General features: G+C 37.1%; 1 long non-coding RNA gene across 3 annotated transcripts in view; it reads left to right on the top strand.

Moving 5' to 3' along the window:
- Window positions 1–2,886: 2,886 nt before the first annotated feature.
- The window catches only part of LOC122231466, a 102,504-nt gene continuing 86,656 nt past the window's right edge, over window positions 2,887–18,734 (top strand). For 2 of the 3 annotated variants that reach the window (XR_006208727.1, XR_006208728.1), the window contains exon 1: window positions 2,887–2,996. This is a non-coding gene — a long non-coding RNA (uncharacterized LOC122231466). Of the gene's footprint in view, window positions 2,997–4,882; window positions 4,934–18,734 lie in introns of those variants that run through there. The other variant, XR_006208729.1, reaches the window with a different exon arrangement.

Below are 18,734 nucleotides of genomic sequence, written 5' to 3'. Positions count from 1 at the left end.
TTTGCATTTTGCTGTTTTCTCTTAACCATGTATTATGGATGTCACTCTATATCAGTTCATAAAGATTTTTCTTATTCTTTTTTTAATAGCTGCATAATTCTCTGTGGATATAGCATGATTTATTCATCACCATTCTATTTATGGGCATTTAAGTTGTTTCTAATATTTCACAATTATAAACAGTGCTGCAATGAATAACCCTGTACATGTATATTTTTCTATTGTTGTAAGTGTATCTTCAGGGTAAATTCCTAGAAGTGGAATAATTAGGTCAAAAGGTAAATGTATAAATAGCTTTATTAGACATTGTCAAATTCCTCTCCAAAGGGGTGTACCAGTAATGTACGAAAGTGCATGCCTTTCCACAGTCTCACAACAGAATGCATTCTCATGCTTTTAAATTTTTATTAATCTGGCTTGTGCAATACACTTTATATTTCTTGATTTTTAAACCATGTAACTAACTGCATTACCTATTAAAATAAAAAACAAATTAAAACCAAAAAAATCTTGTTTGTGCAAACCTTCTTTTTAATTCTCTTAAAATTTACTGTTGATTTGGAACTAACACTTTAAGAATTCCTCAAGGCACCTGAGTGGCTCAGTCATTTGAGGGACTAACTTCGGCTCAGGTCATGATCTCACAGTTTGTGAATTCAAGCCCCGTTTTGGGTTCTGTGCTGACAGTGTGGAGCCTGCTTGGGATTTACTCTCTCCCCCTCTCTCTCTGCCCCTCCCTTGCTCACACACTCTCTCTCTTTCAAAAATAAATAAATAAATAAACATTAAAAAATAATAAAATTATACAAAAGAATTCCTCTTCATTGTTTAGGGTCTGTCAGATGATTTTTTGAGATCTTGTCATTTTATGAATTTTTTTTGGTCAGAATCATAAAATTTGCTCTATCCATTCACTGACTACCTATTGAAAAAATATCTTGAGTGGCCTCTATTTCCCAGACTATATGGTAAGACATAGTACTTGCCCTCAAGTTGCTTACTGACGGAGAGGAACATGTTAGCAAATAAATGGACAGTTATGAGATAGACACAGCTCTACACGGAGAAGCCCTTCCAGTGAGGGAAGACAGCCAGGTATATTCTGAAATTGCAAGTAGTTTAATGCAATTGGCATATAGAATTCAAGTATGTGCTCATAGATGTGGTGCAATGAGAGAGGAGCAGAGAGAAATATGGTTCGAGAGGCATGTTGAGAAGCTTAGATATCATCTAGAGGACAAAGACTTACTAGAAAGTTTTAAACAGAATAGAGGTATGATCAGGACTTTTATTACAGCAAGAACAATGAGGGGTTGCCAAAGAACTTCTGGTTTATCCTCAAAGTGTTAAACTATATCGTATACACAGAGTTATACTAGGTCATGCAAAAGAAAGGAATAATCCCTAAGACCAGAATTGACTGTGATCTTCTAGAAAGAAGTAACCTCTTTAAGAAAAAATGGTTCCATCAGAATGTCATCGGCAATGAAACAAGGTAAAGGAAGATGGTATCTGAGAGGAAGCCTTTGCCTGCTTTGGTGGTTTGAAGTGCGTCCTTTATTCAGAAAAGGAGCTGCTCTTGGTGTCTGGGCTTTTCCAGTAGAATTTCAACAACACTAGTGATTAAGGTGTTGAAAACCAAGACCATGTATACCTGTAACAGCTTATGGTTTACATTACAATGACTTTAAAATTCAGATGCTTCATAAATGGGTAAGGGGCATTAAGGACTCTATTCCTGAAATCATTATTGCACCGTATGCTAATTTGGATGTAAATTAAATAATAAATAAATGAAAAAAATAAAAAAAATTCAGATGCTTCATTAATGTGACTTTATTATTCCACTCTCTTCATCAAACTGATTTTACTGTTTCAGAAATTTGCCTGGGAAGATCAAGTTGCTAATAACTTTAGTGTTCATTTCAGAAAGTTCCTGAAAATCCTTTTAAACTGATATTAGGCTACTCAAATAAAGCAACATTAAAGGACTGTTTACTCCTCAAAATTGTTTTGAAGCCCTTTCTTTTTAAACCTCCCCCATTTTGTGTCTACCAATCTTAAACTATTAGATCGTAGATTTGCCCAATCATAATGAAACCCCTCTTCTCACATCAAAAGATCCATCTTAAACCAAACTTCCCATATCTTATACATATCTGATCTTTATTTTACCTCTTCTGAAACTCCACCAAGATTCTTGTCAAAGTAGTGGTCTCACTTACTGTGGCAAGCAATAAACTCAACTTTGCTTTATGAAAAGGTTATTTTGGTGATGTTTTCAGGAAATAAAGTACCTATGAGAGTCGTTTCTTATTCTATCTGCAAATGATGCTTTTTGCAATAAATGGTGACCAGTAGTTTGGGACCATAAGCCTAAATTGACAATCCAAGAATATCTCAGTTAACTTACTAATTTTTTGTCTTTCTTTCAACCTGGCACATGACATTTATAGCCAGAGACCTCAAGGAATGTCATTGTGCCCCCCTCATAATTATTGTTTTTCAAATTAGTGAATTTGGAAATGTATAATCATTTCAGAAAGAAATAAGTGACCTATGTATCCTAGCCAATCAGCCTACACCAACCAAGAAAGATTTTTGAAAAAAAAAAAAAAAGCTGTATAGATTTTATGTAAATTTGGTATTTATGAACACCAAAGTTTTAGCACTGACATCTGCCTGAGAAGAAACTTCATTTACAGCAGTGGCAGAAATGAAGTTCACTGTGAACTAGTTTTGGATACCATATGCTTTAACATGCAGAAGAGGAGGGGAAAAGAGGCATTCTCAAACAGATTTTTCTTGCTCTCACTGTGTATGATGTTGCATGACAACATTGTGACATCATAACTTAGGCTACTTTATTTGCTGTTGCACCAATATAGCGCCAAGGCGTGGAGTAGCACCTTTGGATGCATACGGTGCTTTCCTTTCATGAAACTTAAGGCACTTCGCAGGCATTTTCTTTCTAAACCTCACAACATCTCTCAAAGGTATTGCCAAACTGGAGACAAATTTCACAGTTTAATCATGTGGAACACATTGGTAAATATAGATGTGCCTTTTAGAAAGTTGCTTCAAAGTGTATTTGCAGCTCACGCGCCGTTCCTCAGGGTGTAAACCAGTGGTGTAATGTAAAGCTTTCGGCCCTCGCCCTCCCGCACGCGAGCTGGGAGGGTAGATGTGTTTGGCAGCGAGCAGTGGTGCAGGAGGGAAGGAGGGTGGGGCAGAAAAGGCAGGCTGTTTCGTTACCCGTCCTTCCCTTTCCTTCTTGTCTCCCCACAGGGGTGCCTCCTTTTCCCCTTTCTTTTCCTTTCAGCATCAAAAAGAAGACTGAGTTATAAAATTTAACTTGTAATTAAGAGTTTGGTTGGATTTTCAGGGCAGAACACAGCTGTCCATTTAATTCACAAGGCCTGTTGATTATAATCCTGGCAGTCTCTCTCTCTCCCTCTCTCTCTCTCTCTCTCTCTCTCTCTCTCTCTTTTTTTAGTATATGTGCTGCCGAAGCAAACACTATAATCCTGGCAATCTAACCAGTGCAGATAATATAGCTTTAAGGGAATATGAATTCTTTTGAAATGGGAAGTGGCAATATTACAGACCTGTTTCTTGCTCTAATCTCTTCAAATCAAGTATGAAAGGGAATGGGCCTTTTCTCAGGATATTTCTGCCTCTCAAACCCACACTTTTCCTTCCCTCACCCCCACACCTCCTAATCCCCTAGAAGGGATCCCTTCACGTGGAGCAGAGATCTGGATGTGAATCCTAGTTGCGTCACTTAATAACTGTATGAACACTGAGTCGTTAAACCTCCCTGAGCCTGTTCCCGCATGTGTAGTTTATACATACTACTAACTCCCAGGGTTGTTATGAAGATTAAAATAACATGTATGGAAGAGCTGGAGGGCTGCCTGTAGAAGACAAGAGTGTGGTCAATGAGAAATATCTTTGACCTTCTGGTTTTCTGGGGATGATTAGTTCCAGCCTTTTGGGTATGATGCAAACCAGGACATTTTTGAGAGTGAAAGAGGGAGCCTCAGGACAACAAGAGGTATAAACTGGGACTGTCCCAAGCAAATCGGGATGTGTGATTGGTCTGTATAGGGAGAACTTTCAGATGGCAAGGGCCTGTGCCTAATTGCACATGTAATTATGGAGATGGGTTCCTGTATTTTATGAATAAGAAGACATCATTTATTGCCCACATACAAGTTGAACTTCACTCCTATTTTCATAACTCTTTGTATAGCTTGTATTTCCCCAAATGTGCCACATAGACAACAGCTGACACATGAGACTGTTTCAAGTAGTATACAGCAAACATTATTTTTTTTCTAAACTATCAAGTCAAATCTATAATTTTGGAAAAAATTTTTAAAAATAAGTTCATGTAGACCAACATTTGAATTGATTAAAGAAAACGAATCAAACTAAAATTGGATTACAGATATAGGAAGGTTGACCCGGAATGACTGATAGGTGGGAAAGCCTTCCTTGACAGGGTACAGCCAGTAGCATGAAAGAACAAGCTTCTCAGGATTTGGATAAACAGTATTATAATATATCACCTTTCATTCCAGGAAAGGTGCTTTGTAAGAGTTGGAGCTGAGGTAAATACCCAATTGTGGCCCAGGTGAGGGGAATAGAAATAGAGTAATTGCAGTTGAATATTAGCCATGGATACATTTTCTTTTTCTTTTTTAAATTTTTTTATGTTTATTTATTTTTGAGAGAGAGACAGAACACAAGTGGGGGAGAGGGAGGAGCAGAGAGAGACGACACAGAATCTGAAGCAGGTTCCAGGCTCTGAGCTGACAGAACAGAGCCTGACGCGAGACTCAAACTCAGAAACCGCGAGATCATGACCTGAGCCGAAGTCAGACACTGAGCCACCCAGGCGCTCCTAGCCATGGATATACATTTTCTGGTGAGTCTGGGGCTTTACCACACCATTTTTACACATTATTAATGTAAACCATGAATGAAGAATTGATAAAACTTGGCAAAATCTAATACATACACTGTTTTAAACTTTGTGGGGACGTTTTATTTTTGTTTATTTTTTGAGAGACATAATTTAGGGTGGAAACTAGTTTGTCTTGTCTTGAGAATTTCAGGAATAAAGACACCTCAAACTCCTCAAATTAAGTGAAAAGCTCATTTAATTCCCTGGTAATCAAAAAGGAATTTCTGATTTCTAGTCCCAGTCCGTTTCTAGTTTAAGCGCAGTCTCCAAAGAAAGAAAAATTGGGAAGGTGTTGCCACTCTGCCACTCAATATTTGTTACAAAGACCACTGACAGCAGTGGACTTCCTAATCTTCACCAAAGTTGTTTATACTTTGTTTTCTTTTTATTTGTGATGTCTTTCATCAGACTTGAATGCTTCTTATTCTGTTTGTAAAATGGAGACAATTTAGCTAATGTATCAAGACACCTGAGTATGAATGATTAGAGGTTAGTCCTTAGCAATTATATTCTACTTTTTCCTGAAACACATAGAAATATTTGATAGATGATCATTCACAGATATCTGTGTGCACTTGAGCTTAGGGTTTGTAAAGGTTTACAAGTATTTATGTATGATTTTATGTGTATTTTCAGAGATTTTTTTTTCTTGTGGAACTTTGAAAAATGAAGAGAATTAAGTTGTTTCTAAAAAGCCAAAGCAGCCTGCCATCTCTTTTTCTTTTCTGGGCTACGGTCCAATTTGCACAGCAGTTGCAAAGAAAAAGCAAACGCATCACTAGATTCAGCGAGAAATATTGTAACAGTATGTAATCTCTGTCAAGATAAAATTGCTTTGTGATTTACATTACAATAAATCCTGACCTTTAAGTGCTGCAGACTAAGCTAATCTGTGAAGTACTTTATTCCAACACTGAATCAGCGAGTGAAGCTCAACCAAATGGAGTGTATTAGTCCCACTGTGGTGTGGTTAAAGAGCCTATATATATCGAAGCAGATTACAGTGCATTGTTCTATGTGTACTATAATAAGTAGAATAATTGAAATATTCAATCTGTTTCATCATTGTGAAATAATAGAATTATTTTAACCTCCCTTCTGTTTGCCTATTATGGGAATTACAAGTAGCTTCATTTAAATATCATTAGGGCCTGATTTAGATCGATGAGAACAAGGAAATTCAGAATTCAGGCTAAAGTACCACATGACATTTCAACCTTAATTCACTTCTTATGGCTGTTAATTATTTTCTTTCTCTCTCTCTCTCTCTCTCTCTTTTCCCCCTTGATAACACAGTTAAGACATTGTGTTGAATTTCTCAGTACTAGCTTTGAATTTTTGGCTTTTTGTCTCCCCAAGTCAAGTGTTAGGTTTATCAATCATTGGAGAATAGAATTTTCAGAGATACTGTGAATTTAAAACTAAGTAGAATTTACCAACTTTGGGAGATTTTTAGCCATTATTTCTTCAAAGATTTTTCTTTCCTCTGTACTCTTGGCTTTTGTCTAGATTTTGATCACACACGTATTATGACAACTTGATATTATCCCAGAGGTCAGTGATACCTTTCTTCCCGCCCCCTCACCCCCAGTTTTTTTTTTTCTCCGTGCTTCATTTTGGATAGTTGCTTTTGCTTGTCTTCAAATGCGCTCCCCCTCCCCCATGCAGCTCCTAATTTGCTGTTAATCATACCCAGTGTATATATTTTATTTCAGGTACTCAACTTTTCATCTCTAAGTGTTCCATTAAAAAAAAACCAAACCTCATTTCTCTCCTCATCACACTTGTGTTTGCTAATTCTATTATCTCTCATGTATGCTTCTTTTCCTGTGTGGTGAGTATTGATTGGATACTGGATATTGTGCTTTTGTTTTTGAGTGCTAAATGTTTTGGCATTTCTATAAACAGTGTTGTATTTTGTCCTGGCACACAGTTAAGTCTTAGGAACCAGATTCCTTTGAGGCCGAGTTTTTTTGTTTTTTGTTTGTTTTGCTTTTATTATTTATTTTTGAGAGAGAGAGAGAGAGAGAGAGAGAGAGACAGAGAGATGGGGGGAGGGGCAGAGAGAGAATGAGGCAGAATCCAAAGTAGGCTCCAGGCTCTGAGCTGTCGCACAGATGCGGGGATCCAACTATGAGATCCTGACCTGAGATGAACTTGAGGCTCACCCGACTGAGCCACCCAGGAGTCCTGAGGCTGAGTTTTAAGCTTTATTAGGCAGATCCAGAACAGCCTTTAAACTAGGGCTAATTTGGCCTGGCAACAAAAGCAGTATAACCTGAAGATACTTCCTCTTGTTTCGAGTATTATGAGTCTTCTCACCCTGGTTGGTTGGGACAGGCAGAGTTTCTGGCCCTGTCGGAATGGAAAATTGGCCTTCTGCTTTCTGCTGCTTCTTTATTTGGTCAAAGGCACTACTTTCTCTTGCACGTACAGATTGGTACTCAGCTAAAGATCTGTGGGAAATCCTCCACTGATCTCTGGAAATTTCTATCTGTGGAGCTCCCTCCTCTCTGGCACTTTGCTATGGAAATTCTACCTGTCTTGGCTGCCCTGAATTCCAACTTCTGCCTCTTAAACCCAGCAAGACCACAGGGCTCAGTCTGGGTTTCCTTGTCTTCTCCGAGAACTGGAAACTGCCTTCAGGGAGTAAGGTGGAACGATAGTAGAGTTCACATTGTTTCCCTTTTCTTAGGTTGCACACTCCTGTGCTGCCTATTGTTCAATGTCTGAAAACAATTCTTTCCTATATTTTTGTCCTGTTTTCTCTTTGCTTAAGGTGGAAGATTCCCTGTTTCTCTATCATGGTCAGAAGCAGAAGTCACAAAACTAGAGTTTAAAAGACAGTTTCAGATTTTTATTTAACTATTTGTCCAACCATTCTTGCCAACATACATTTCTGGAGATGTCAAAGTAAGTGATAAGAAGGCTGTTAAAACAAATTCTGGACACAATAAACTGTAACAATGTTGATGCTCATGTCTAACCAGAAAGCGATATAATGATTGCAAAGCACATAGGGCGCCGTAATCACTTCAGCAACTTCAGATTAGAATTTTTTTTTTTTTTTACTTCTTTCAGAGTTATATACAAGAAACCAGTGCTTCTTCCTAATAAAATGGAATTTCCTAATAAATAGTGCTAGAGGCCTCTTCCATTGGTTCTTATGGTAACTGTTGCTCTGCTCTATTTTAAAGTTACATTGAGTTCAGGGGAATAGTTTTCATTTTAGTAAGACAAACTTTTTTTTTGTTAGTTTGTGGGTTTTCATTTTAGATTTTTTATAATAAATTTATAGGGTGCCTCGAGGGCAGCCGAATTTGCATCATAGGGGGCCACCTAAGAAAGTCACTTGGGACAGACCACTCTGTTCTGCCTTGGAGCACTATTGCCTAGAACCAGAATTGTTCATGAGATACCCCATATTATAAATAGAGACATCCTCAGGGCACCATATCAATGTACACTGGACATCTTCTCATGCATTTTGAGAGGAAAATAGCAGTTTTGATATCAGCAAGATGAGAGCAAGTATTCCTAATGCTAAAAGGATACCTGAGCGCTTGGCTGAAACATTAGTATTTTTAAAGGTCAATTTCATAGTTCCAAACAATTTTAAAATTAAAATATAGTGATTTTTCTAGAATCATTTGATTTAGTGCAAAGAGTACAAAGCTAATAGTTTGAAGGAAAGATTATTTAAAAATATCGATACAGGGGCGCCTGGGTGGCGCCGTCGGTTAAGTGTACGACTTCAGCCAGGTCACGATCTCGCGGTCCGTGAGTTCGAGCCCTGCGTCAGACTCTGGGCTGATGGCTCGGAGCCTGGAGCCTGTTTCCGATTCTGTGTCTCCCTCTCTCTCTGCCCCTCCCCCATTCATGCTCTGTCTCTCTCTGTCCCAAAAATAAATAAAAAACGTTGAAAAAAAATTTAAAAAAAAATCGATACATTGATATATGTAAGTTTACACACACACACACACACACACGAATAGTCTTTCAAACTGCTATTTATTTTCTTAGCAATGTTTAAAAATTGCCAATTGATGGACTGGTATAACCTGATGACTTACCAATATTCAGATTTTCTGTGATGCTCCACAGACTAGAGTGTATGAATCTTTTGTGATATCAATGAAATCAACATATACCTCCAAAATAACAATTTTATTTTTATTAGGAAGAAGACTTGATCTTGGTTTGCAACACTTTCTACTGATTTGGGGGTTTTGTTGTCCTTGGGTCTGTGAAGACACCCCTCTAACTCCTTACACAGAAATGCTGACTCCACATTGATTGTATCGCTGTTGATGTTTTGTTGCTATTTGTTTTGGGGGTTCAATAAACTAAACACCTTATCACTGGAGTGCCTGGGTGGCTCAGTTGGTTAAACGTCCGACTCTTGATTTTGGCTTAGGTCCTGATCTCATGGTTTGTGGGCTTAGGCCCCACCTCAGGTTCTGCACTGACAGTGTTGAGCCTGCTTGGGATTCTCTCTTCTCTTTCTCTGCCCCTCCCCTGCTTGTACTCTCTCTCAAAATAAATAAATAAACTTAAAAAAAAACACAATATCTTATCACCTATTTTGTTTTACATGTTGGTCTGCAGGTTTTTGGTTTTGCTGTCATGCTGTTTTCTGTTTTCATGACAATTTGAGGTGATTTAAAACTACCCCAACTGCCACCATTGTCTTCCCAGAATTTTCCCCTACCGTGACTTCTTAAAGCTTTTGTTTCTTCATCTGTTAAAGAGAACAAAACAATCTCCTAATATCCCTTCCAACTCTGAGATCTTTGACTGCATAAGATAACCGTGTTTGAACCCAAAATTGTGGAGGAAGGAGTATAGAAGGTATTGCCTCACTCTCATATTTTTGGTCCCTGAGTGTCTAAGATTAAGTTGCTGTGTGCCATATTTGTCTCCCGAGTCAATACTTGTCCTTACATCGATACATCTATCCATCCATCCTAATAAAAAGCCCTGAGCCTCTGCTCTGTACTACCTTTGTTTCTCCAGGTACTTATCAGGTTTGTTTGTGCTGTTTGAAGCTGTAAATAGCCTCACTATAAATGTCATTTCTCAGATACATGGCCACCTAAGCAGACTTGATTGGAGGTGGAACGTGAGTTTTATACTGTTGTTGCTGTTGTTGTTTGGTGGGGGTAGGGGGAGGGATAAACTATTCCAGCTTTTTAACATAGATGATTTCTTGCCTGCCACCACAATCTGGATCAAATCAGGGCTTGAAGTTTCTCTAAGATTTAATAATCCAAGGAAGAAAGCCAATTGACCTTACTATTCGGTTAGTAGCCAGACTCTATGAGCTTGGAAGAACTGAAAAATCGAGGCCTCAGGAAGTTCATATTATTCGTTTATAGGCATGTGACAATTCAGTGTTATCAGCTAGCTTTGTGTAGGCAGCTGCTTTCTCTTCTCTGAGGCGGGACAGTCCTGCTGAATAGTTATCAAGAGACTCCAGCAAATGGTGGGGGGGGGGGCGGGTGGTGGGGAAGGGAGAAGACACTCTCAGGCAGAAGATGCACTCAGGGCAGAATTTCAGGCAATGCTTCACTCCTCTGGAAGGATCCTGAGCTCAACAAATTGTCAATGACTTACCTTTTACCACACTCCCTGATGTCTTACAATTTATATAATAAACATTTATGGAATACCTACCATACACCAGTCATTTTATTTTCTTTATCCTTTTTATCTTAATGTATTTTTTTTAAAGTCATACTTGCATATGCTTAAGAAATCAAACAATACTTTAAGACTCATAAAAAATAGCTGGCTCCTGTTTTATTTCTCTTCTCTACAAATTCCTTCTCTCCAGATGCAACTGCTTTAAATTACTTTTAGCTGTTTTTTAAAAAAATATTTGCTTCCATATATCAAAATAACAGCTTTTACCATTATTTTTTGATTTGTCAGGTTTTTTTAAGGTTTATTTTATTTATTTTGAGAGAGAGAGAGAGAGAGAGAGAGAGAGAGCACGTGCAAGGGGGGAGGAGCAGAGGGAGAGGGAGAGAGAGAGAATCCCAAGCAGGCTGTGCACTGTCATTGCAGAGCCCGATGTGGGGCTGGAACTCACAAGTTGTAAGATCATGATCTATGCTGAAATCAACAGCTTAACCAGCTGAGACACCCAGGCACCCCTGATTTGTCAGTTTTAAATATTATTCATTGACTTTTTGCTCTAGAAGATTATGGTTTAGCTTTCTCATATCCTATCACTTCAACCCAGAAATATTTCTCCATTCTCATTCTTTCAGTAAAATTACACACTAAAACCTTGGTTTGTGAGCATAATTTGTTTGGGAAACACGCTTGTAATTCAAAGTACTTGTATATCAAAGCGAATTTCAAGAACCACTGGCTCAGTTGTGATCATGTGACATTCAGCATCATGTACTACTTGTCTTGCAAGACATCACTCACGTGTCAAGTTAAAATTTATTAGAAATGTTTGCTGGTTTTGTGGAATACTCACAGAATAAGTTACTCATAATCCAAGATTTTATCCTATATGTTTTATTTAAGTCAATATTTGTTTACATTGTTATGATCATATATTATGCATAGCAAACCATATGTTATACTGTATTTCATTGCCTTTCTGATATAGCTTATGTTTTCTTTGAAATAAAAAGTCTCTTTTTAAAAAAATTTTCTATGTAAATATCACTGATTCATCGCCAATTCTCTGACAGAACTGAAATTTTAATACTTTGAATGACCACTGTATTCACTCTGTGTTAGAAATAGCTCTTCTAGAGATCTGTTCTCCAGCCTTCATCTGCACTGGTTGCTCTATAGACTTGCCCCATAGCTGTCATCCTGAATATTCCACTTACATGTCTGTTACAACTTTTTACTGTGACCCATTTGACTCTAATGCCTTTTCTGAATTTTCTACTCTTTTATTCTCTTTATGTTTCAGTTTGGATTTTTTTTTTTTTCAAATGAACTATTTTCTAATTCATTAATCCTTTCTTTTGCTTGTCTAATGTGTTATTATACCCATCTATAGATTTCTTATTTTGAGTTTTTTAAAATTTTTTCGTTCTAAATTTTCAGTGGATTGTTTTTAATATAGACTGTTCTGACAAAATTATTCATCTTGCGATTTATTTTCTTGAATGTTAGTGTAGCTATTTTGAAGTCCATATTGATACCTCTGATACCTAGACTACCTGTGGGTCTGTTTCTGTTTTATTTATTTATTTATTTATTTGCTCTTTGTTTTGAGTCATTTTTGTCTTTCTTGCATGCCTGGTTATTTTTGACTTAATGCTGGACATTGTAAATTAAAACTTATAGAGGCTCTGGATGATTTTTATCTTTTTCCAGAGACAATTTTCTCTTCTTTAGCAAGCAGTTAAAGGAGGGATGGATCACCTTGGTACATTTGCAGATAGTCTATTTCCAGTCTGTTCTTGCTTCTAGAGGATTTTCCTTTTGGGGATCTTGGCTAAAAGTCTGGAACTATTTATCAAGATCTCTTATCCTTGGTGGGCCTTGAACTTTAAGTTTTGTCTTCTTGACGCTGTGGTCAGTTAAATATTCTGCTTCATTTTTAGCTTCTAACTGCAGGTTTCTGCTTGTTTTCTTTGCTTCTAATCCTGAAAAGTTTAAGAATCTGAAACTACGTTAAAGAGAAAAATTCCAAGGAATGTCAGGTTTACTTCTCCCTGTGGTCCTCTTTTCTTTAGGATATTGGTTCCTCAAGTTTTGGAATCCTGGGTATCCCTGAACTTGAATTTGTGTCTCCCCAAACCATTGACACTGACAACAAACTCCAGGCCAACCCCTTTTTTCAGCTTCAAAACCACACAATACAAATTAACAAATGCTCTGAGGACCATCAATGAATGTAAGGCTTACTTCAATGCATTTTCCTTTCTCTGTGATCTTGGCTCTTCAAATCCTGCCTGCCTTAGTTGTCTTTAGTGCTTTAAAAGAACTGTGTTTACCCAGATTTTAATTTGGAAATCCTGACTTTCATGATTTGAATGTTTTTTTGTTTTAGTTCTGTAATAATTTATTGCCTTCAATTTTAGGTTTTATTTTTTTCTTTCAGTAATTCCTGGTATTTTGATATTGGATCTGTTAGATGGATCCCTAAATGTTTAACTGCTTTTTCTCTTCTATTTCTATATCTTTTCCCTTGGGCTAATTCAGGGAAGAATCTTTAATCTTATGTCTTGGGGTATGGGATAAGTATGATTGCTGGTGTTCTGAGAGCCAAGTAGAGGATGGAGTTGAGGGAGAATGTTGTTCCTAAAGTAAACTTCCCCTCAAAGCTCTTGTTGCGACTTGATACCTTTCCCATGCCTTCAGCTGTAACCTATCCTTGGATTCAGAACTTGCCCTAGTTTATCCTCTTCAATGGATGAGAAAGATTTGTCTATAATTTTGTTTGAAGTCCCCCTGTATACCTACCTTCAGAAATACTTGGTGCTGCCAGTTGTCGAGGCTTTCCAAGTGCTGTGGCACGATTAGATCGTAGACTTAGTTTTCAGCTTTCTCTGATAGGTTGAGACACTTCCCTTTTTCCTATTTGCTTTTTACTTTCTAAAATTATCATGTCATCTCTTGTCTCCTACATTCTTCTCACTCATTTTTATTGTCCTTATGGATTTATGCTTAAAAGTGTTTTTTTTTCTTTTCTTGTGTGTGTGTGTATGTGTGTTTTAAACTTTAGAGTTTTGGGGAAGGGCCAGAGAATAGGTGTGTTTAATCCACCATACTTAACAGGAAATTTTAGGTTCTTTATATATATCACAACAAATTTCCACAGCATGTATTTATATAAAGAAAATATGGAAGGAACATGGTAAATGATAAAGTTAGAACTAAAACTCTGTTATGAAAGCCTGCATTTTTGAATGCGGTATTTTTGTTGTTGTTTTACTTTGAAATTCTAGGTTTTACTTACAAACATGAAGAAATCCAATTCTTTTCAAAACTAAGTGATTCATGAAATAGGAATTTTTGCAACACACCTTTACCTTCTATTTTGTGCAATAAATTCTTGTATTTTCAGCACTCTATAATGAATTGTAAATTTTCAAAATCTAATGTAATTTTACTAATACATTTTTTCATTATAGTTTCTATTTTATGCTTGAAATTATGAATACTACACTCTGGAGAAATTATTTTTTAATTGAGACTTTTCTCTAAGTCAAGATTATTCTTCCCAATAGACTATATCCATTTTATTTCATAGAGACTAAAGTTTCTTGTTTAACTCTCATGTTGTGTTTTTGCCTAAAGCCTGAAAACTTCTGGGAAGTTTCTTATTTTGTTTTCTTTTGGGCTGCTCCAAAAAGCTGTTCCGTTTTGCTTCTTCTCAACATGTCTTTGATCCTGGAGAGCCTTGGTAAAAATTTCCCCATGTATTCACCACACAATTAATGATTTACTTTTTCTTGATGATTTATGTGAAACAAGTAAGATTTTTTTTCAGAAGACAATTTAGACATTTTGTAACAAGTGTAACATACATATAATGCATAGAGAGTTTCTGTAAGAAATCTCCATCTAAAAATCATGCCAGCTTTACTTTCATATTCTTACTAAAGAATGGAAAGGGTCCTGCCTATCGGGCAATTTCACATGAGGAAATAGAGTTATGGTGGGCTGCTATCACTTCTAAACATTTTTGTTCCATGAGAGTTATAAAGGACCATATTTCCCTTTTGAAGCTGTCACCTACTTTCAGGCAAAAACTCTTTGTTTGCACTTTCTTCCCTATTTTCAAGAGGTAGGGCAGTGATATCAGCTAAAAATTTGCAGGAAAAATATCCAGATAATTACAGAACTAAAACCAATGTGAAAGCATCTGATGTTATATAATATTATTTGAATTGAGAATAGAGTGGGTCCCAAACTATTTCATTGGTCTCTGTGTCTCTTGGCTCTCTGAAACCTCCATATTATTGCTTGTTTGAAATAATCAAGATTACTTTCTTTTGTTAAATGCCTACCAGATTTTTTCACTTGTTTAAAAAATTTCTACTCCCTAGGAACTCTTTCATCCTATTTGATCAGAAACAGTCAATTGCTCTGTATCCTCTTTGAGTGATTTGTATATTCAGTTTATCTGCTTTTCCTTAAAATTTGCACTTAATTTTTATTTACTTATTTATTTATTAAGAGAGAGCAAGCAGGGGAAGGGCAGAGGGAGAGAGGGAGAGAGAACTCCAATAAGGCTCCATGCTTTCAGGGCAGAGCCCAATGCAGACTTGATCTCACCAACTGTGAGAATATAACCTGAGCCGAAATCAAGAGGTTAAGGAAGCTTAACATACTGAGCCACCCAGGTACTTCTTGCAATTCATTTTTTTGTGTGTGTGGTGATCCTTGAACCATTCCATGGCATTTTTTCTCTCCCAACTAGATTACAAGCTCTTATAGTTAACAAAGGAGTGCCATCCCGACACATTAAAAAATATGCTCCATAACTGTTGTTCCCCTAAATACAGGAAATACATGCTTGTGTTTTAATTCTGGAGTGTGTGTTCTTTAGTGAAGGAACTGATGCGAGATTTCCATTTCCATGCGGGATCCTGGGTGGTCTGCCATGAGCAAAGAGGCAACAGGTGGCTATCATATGGGACTCTTTTTAAATTAGGATAGTGACATGTAGGAGATTCTCCCTGTTATCCTACTGGCATATACAGCCCAGAGGAAGATAAAAATTAAATAAAAGGAAACAATTTCAAAATAAAGCGATGAAATTCTAGCTGAGTAAGTGATCAATTAGCAGATAGAAGTAGATTGAAGAATTTCCCAAAACAAGTAAGCAAAGGGAAATCTAGAAACCACAAAAGAATATGTATCTAGATCTATTATAAATCATGGTAACCTCTTCTATAACAAGGGCAGTTTCCAACAGGCAACTCTGGGTAAGAATTTAAAAACTAGTGTTAAAGCCAAGAAGCGAAAAATAAAAGCGTAAGCAAGAATAGCTTCAAAATGACTTTGTTTCAAAGCCTTTTAATGATAACAAAATAGTAGCAAAGAAGAACAAATCCCTGAAGGAAGAAAGGTACATGTAAGTATTAAATTTACAAATGTTAGAAAAAGAGAATCACAAATTAATGATGCAATTTCCCCCCAAGAGAAGCTGAAAAGGAAATTTAAATCATTTTGAGGAAATGACTCTCTCTGATGTTGAAATTACCTTTCTCTTTTAATATATAAACTATGTAGAAATATAAGTTATTGGTTCAAATGTGGGTCCTCTGTACCTTGAATCATGTCTGTCTTCCTTATATCCTATTATTTGGTCTATTATGAAGAAAGTTTGTATGACCATGTGGTGGCATGCATGTGAGGTCTTGCTGACATTTTAGACCAGACTGAAGGGCAAGACATCAAAGAACATAGAGAACAGAGAAAAAAATTGAGGAATAGCAACTGATTCAATGTTTACAATAAGAGATGGGAGATATGGTAGAAGAAGTTGGTTACCAGTATCTCCCACATAGCAGAGGCCAATAAATATTTCAAGTAAGAATGACAAGAATAAATACAATTGTAACATTAAACAAATTTGTCCCCCACCAAAAAAGATAATAAAAATAGCTGCAATGTATCAAATGCTTTACACATGCCAAGCACTGTTCTACATATTTTTATTTCTTTTTTCATTTGTAAAACACCTTTAGAAGCTAAACATTATCCTCAGTTTACCAATGAAGAAACCAAGGCTCAGAGTTGTCAAGTGTCTAGCCCAAGATCTCTTAGCCAGCAGCACTGGAGTGAAGACTGTCTTCCAGACCATCTAACCATAGAATTTGAACTCTCAGATATTATGATGATACCTCTTCTTGAACCAAATATTTATGCTCAGGATGTCCCCAGTGTTGTTTGTAGGATGAACTAGGTTTCAATATAGCACAGTATAACATTTTTGTTTTTGTTTGAATATTAAAATTGCGTGGCAAACGTCTTCATTTGGATGTTCTATAGGTCAGAGTCAGCCATTAAATGGTCTTAAACTAGAGCTTCTTGTCTTCCCTGCAAGCTGCTTCTTTCTTCTCCTTCTCCTCCCCCTCCCCCTCTCCTCCTCCCCCTCTTCCTCTCCCCTCCTCCTCTCCCTCCTCCTCCCCTCCCCCTCCCCCTTCTTCTACTTCTTCTTCCTCTTCCACCTCTTCCACTGCTTCGTCTTCTTCTTCTCCTCCTCTTTCTCCTCCTCCTTTTTCTTTTTCCTCTCTTCCTCCTCCCTCCTCCCCCTCCTCCTCCCCCTCCTCCTCCCCCTCCTCCTCCCCCTCCTCTTCCTTCCTCTTCTTCTTCTTCTTCTTCTTCTTCTTCTTCTTCTTCTTCTTCTTCTTCCTCTTCTTCTTCTTCCTCCTCCTCCCTCTTCTTCTTCTTCTTCTTCTTTTTCTTTTTCTTCCTCCTCCTCCTCCTCCTCCTCCTCCTCCCTTATTATATAGTTAATAGCACTATGATCTACCCAGGAACCTGTGAAGAGTTGACCGTTTCTTCTTTCACAGCCTCCACAGCCGGTTTAGTCACTAAGTCCTAGGATCTCACCTTTACAATATCTGTGTGATCTGAACCCTCTTTCTGTTTCACTGCTCATGCCTTTGTCAGGCCCACATTTCTTTCTCTTGTATTATGTCAAGAAGATTTTGATTTGTTTTACTGTCTCCCATCATGGTCATTTCCAATTCACAGTAATGCAGCTGGAGTCATGGACCCTGTTTAAAACCTGCTTCCCTAAAAAAAGAATTCTCTTTGCTCCCATGACTTCATTCATGATCTATATGCTGATAAATCACAAATTTATATCTCTAGCCCAGATTTTGCTTCATAGCATCCGTATTAATGTTTCCAATTCAATAAACCATCCACCCAATGCCTTGGACTTTCTCACTCTAATAATTAACAGTTACAATTCTCACAATTCTACTTCCTGAATACCTTTTCTTTCTTTCATTTTTCTGCTTCCAAACTGCCATGGTAATGGTCCAGTCTTCAACTTCTGTAATAGCCTGAGTCACTGAAGCAGCCATGATAATATGCTTCTAACTAGTTGCTTTGTACCCATGGTTTCCCACTTTTAATCCATTCTCCACACATTATATTTCATTAATGACAATACACACTTTTTTTTTTTTTTACATTTGGACTTCTTTGAAATCAGGGGAAGTCTTACAACTAATTTTGCATCTGCAGTTTAATTAGTAGCATTTTTAAAAAATAAGTCACATAAAATAATGATATATTTTATATTCAGTGGTTCCTTAGAGTTGATGAAATATGATAATAGGAAAAATCATCTTTTTGGATGTTACTATCCTGCACAGGATCTTCAGTGATTTCCCCTTTTAGGGTAAAATGAAACATTCTTAACATGCCTCTGAGGTCCTGCATATCTGACCTTTATTTACCTCTGTAGAATCATTTTGTGCTGATCTCCTCTTAGTTATCTATCCTTGAATCACATTAACTTAGTAAATATTAATTGGCTGATCACTGTGTGCTAGGCACTAGGATGATATATCAATGAACCCAAAAAACAACACAGCAACTGCTGGTATGGTACTGACTATGCATTTGAAGACTCTTGGCTTATCCTGATTTATCATGTTATTTTTTGCCACAGAATACTTAGTCCCTCTCTCAGGAAGGGTCCTTCCTCCTCCCCTTACCTTTTGTTCTTCTACCTTTCTAAGCCCTACCTTTTACTCATCCTTCATGGCTTATGTGACACAGCTCTCCCCCACAGTCATTCTGTTCAATA

This window comes from Panthera tigris, chromosome A1, assembly GCF_018350195.1.
Source record: "Panthera tigris isolate Pti1 chromosome A1, P.tigris_Pti1_mat1.1, whole genome shotgun sequence".
In the NCBI taxonomy this organism is placed as follows: Eukaryota; Metazoa; Chordata; class Mammalia; order Carnivora; family Felidae; genus Panthera; species Panthera tigris.
Note: the sequence above shows the minus strand (reverse complement) of the source record. Positions and strands in the feature narration are given on the sequence as shown.